We start from the raw sequence: 3,156 nt of genomic DNA, 5'->3' as shown, positions 1-3,156 counted from the left end.
GACTCTGGAAATATTAAAAACACATTTGAAACTCTGAAGAATGTCTATGCCATAATATCCATAATTCAATTTTTAACCATTTGACATCCTTGAATCTTTAACTAATCACACTTTGCGAAAAATTCATGTTAAAAAAAATGCCTAAATCTTTTAGATAAAAGAAAACCACGGGAAAAAGTTTTCAACTAAGCAAGTTTGTTTACATGATAATACAAATCTGATTAGATACTCTAAAGGCATTTCCTTTTCATGGAATAACTTTCTTTTTTACACCAATCTTCAAATACTACAACGGATGGGTTCCCATTTCCCCTTTATCCTAAGAATAATAATGCCTCTTCATTATGATCAAGGAAACTAAAAAGGAACGCGAGTAAAAGTGCATCTCAACTCAAATTGTTTATGACAAGATGCAGGTAGTCTCACCTTGACATCAGATCCTGGTGATACCAAAAATTTAGTTTGGGTTTCTTCATGTCATCATCAGATGAACATTCTAACAACCAAAATGGTCCAATTTCTTTGCTTCTCCAATAGTCATGCCCACACTAGTAGGATGGCAGCTACAAAAGACCTACCAAAATCATGAAATAAACAATTGACTGAACAACATCAAATTGGCATTGCTAGGAAATCATGGAACCAAAATACCACAAAAAAGTCCAATCTAAACGGGAAATTACTAGAAAAAGTGATTAAAAGATAATGCACCCTAATCCCTAATTAAGTGTGCAATCAATAAGGAAACCTCAGGAATGAAAGTGAATTGAGCGAATACGATGAAGAAAAAAAATAAGGAAAAAAAGGGTTTTTATAGTGCCTTGATGATTCATAGCCTTCACGATAAAAAGGAACTGTGTGCGAATGAACATGATATGAAGAAGGAGAATGTGAATGAAAATGCCTTGAATTAGGGGCAACTGAAAATGAACAAGCAAATCAACTTGACACCGACGACAGTGGTGACGAGAGGTAACAACTTCAAATTGATTTGGCCACGATGACAGTGGCGATAGTGACAACAATGGCTATGGCTATGGCGACAATAACGATATGCAGTTCTTTTTGAAAAGTAGCGATAAGCATGAGAGGAAAACTGTCACTACTGGAAAAACCCTTTTTTACGACATCATATTTACTACGGTCATAGAAAAACGTCTTAGTACGTATAACGATGGCAATTGCGTAAATATTGCGAATATTTCAAAGGCGGTTTCCCAAAACCGTCTTTGAATGCGGGCCATTTTAATTTTTAACCCCACGCGTCTGTTCCTCTTCTTTCCACGGCGTCTATTCCTCTCTCCACTCATTAGCTGCTCCTCTTCTCTCCTCACACGTCTGTTCCTCTTCTCTCCTCTTCCCATTACATTTTCTCCACCTTCTTACCACCGAACCTGACTTGAGCTTTCCATGGAAGAAGAACACGTGACAAAGGCGCCACTGCCGGACGCTTTCCTTCAGTTCCTTGAGACCAACGGGCTCGACCCTTCCATTTATACTGCTATTGATTCCACCCCACGATACATTCTGTAATTCCAATTTTTCACCATTTTCTCAATCTCCTTGTTTCACTTCATGCCTTTTAATTTGAAACTTATTTTTCTTCTTATTCAGCCTTCAAAGGTTGAAACTCGGTTTCGAATCATGTATTGAAGAGGTTGAAGCAGAGGTGAAATGCAAACTCGAAAAATTAGAGTGGTTACTGGGATTTTACTTTCTTCCACCTCACGTTCAAATTGCTGGTTCTAGGGCATACCGAGAAGGGAAGGTAACTGGTCATGGAATATTAGTTTGGCTTTTCATAGATTAACCAAGTAGTTTGGTTGCTACAAATTTTATTTAAAACTTAGGTATTGATGGATTTTTCATGTGTCAGATATATCGAATTGATGTAGCTTTTGGCGCTGTAGTTATGGCTTTAAATACCTGGGGATCATGTTCTCGACCTGTGTGCTGCTCCTGGTACATATTTCTTTTTTTACCCACTCATGCTTGTATTCTCTATCTTCTTATTGTTGAAAAACAAATGAGTGAGATTTAGATTGCTTTACTTCAGGAATAAAACGTATAAAATGACTATGTTTCAATGATGATTTTTCATTTTCTTTTATTTTTTGCAGGATGTTGTTTTTTTTAGTTGAAAGAACAACTTTGAATTTAATTTATCAGCATTTTCAGTTATTCCTAGTGGATTTTGTTCTGACTACAAATCATGTAATTGAAGTTTATGTTGTTGTAGAAATGGTCTAGTCTAAAATGTTATGCTGCAAATTTAATATCATTTATTTATTGATATTTCCTGCTTTTGAAATGTTTTCTTTCAATCAAGTATTGAGCAGGTGAGTCTGGGTTGGAAGGAAAAGTGGATGTGTTCAAGGAGTGGACATCTAGAAGACCATGGAAAGAGAGGAAAAAGGCAAATAAAAGTGGTACTGCATAGAATTTTTTGAGTTTTCATTATAATGATCTTTTTAATAAACCTGTTGATAGTGTCTAGCTTCTGAAGCTTCTGTTTCAATCCAAGATAAGAACCTGTTGTTTGAGTTTAAACATTAACAGATGAAATTATTAAGTACCTCCATGTCCTGAGTTTTTGCAAGCTAGAGCCTAGATTTGTTGAGAAGTCCATGTAGGATCAGCATGTGCCCAACCTAGTGGCTCTTACATGTACTCCATATTAATATATAATAAAAAGTTGCATCAAGTTGATTTAAAAGGAAACACTTGACATTGTCAAAGCTTTATTAGACAAGTCTCTCACTACAGGCTTTCCAGCTGCCAGACCAATGGAATCTGACTTTCCTGCGAAAGTTAGTTGGACAAGAGTTAAGTTGCTTCAAATCTTTGGCAGATGAACATTTGGAAGAATTCTCAAGGATTTCTGGTTGTTCGGTTTTTGTTTTTATTTTATTTTACGAAATTCTAATATTGCTTGGATGTAAGTTTTATTTGACTAAACAAGTTTGTTGAGCATGTTTTTTCTCATGCTTCTAATATTTGGAATTTCCTTTTTTGAATTAACATGCAGGCCTTGTATTTAAACTGCCCACAACTCAATGATCTTAATCTAAATTCTTGTAGAAATTTGCATCCAGGTAGTCATTTTACGCCATGCTCTATTGCCATTATCAGCCAGAAATTTGATGCAACATTACA

General features: G+C 35.6%; 1 long non-coding RNA gene across 2 annotated transcripts; it reads left to right on the top strand.

Annotated features, from left to right (window-relative positions):
• The first annotated feature begins 1,687 nt into the window (after positions 1 to 1,687).
• On the top strand, positions 1,688 to 2,867 carry LOC121173578 (uncharacterized). Of its 2 annotated transcripts, XR_005888665.1 has the most exons (4): positions 1,725 to 1,768; positions 1,896 to 1,962; positions 2,121 to 2,429; positions 2,767 to 2,867. It is a non-coding gene; the product is annotated as an uncharacterized lncRNA (long non-coding RNA). The 2 variants fall into 2 exon arrangements; XR_005888666.1 differs by having other exon boundaries at positions 1,688 to 1,768; positions 1,896 to 2,429.
• The last annotated feature ends 289 nt before the right edge of the window (positions 2,868 to 3,156 follow it).

The sequence above is a fragment of the Glycine max genome, chromosome 15, assembly GCF_000004515.6.
Source record: "Glycine max cultivar Williams 82 chromosome 15, Glycine_max_v4.0, whole genome shotgun sequence".
In the NCBI taxonomy this organism is placed as follows: domain Eukaryota; kingdom Viridiplantae; phylum Streptophyta; class Magnoliopsida; order Fabales; family Fabaceae; genus Glycine; species Glycine max.
The sequence above is the reverse complement of the archived record's forward strand: the minus strand, read 5'-3'. Positions and strand labels throughout refer to the sequence as shown.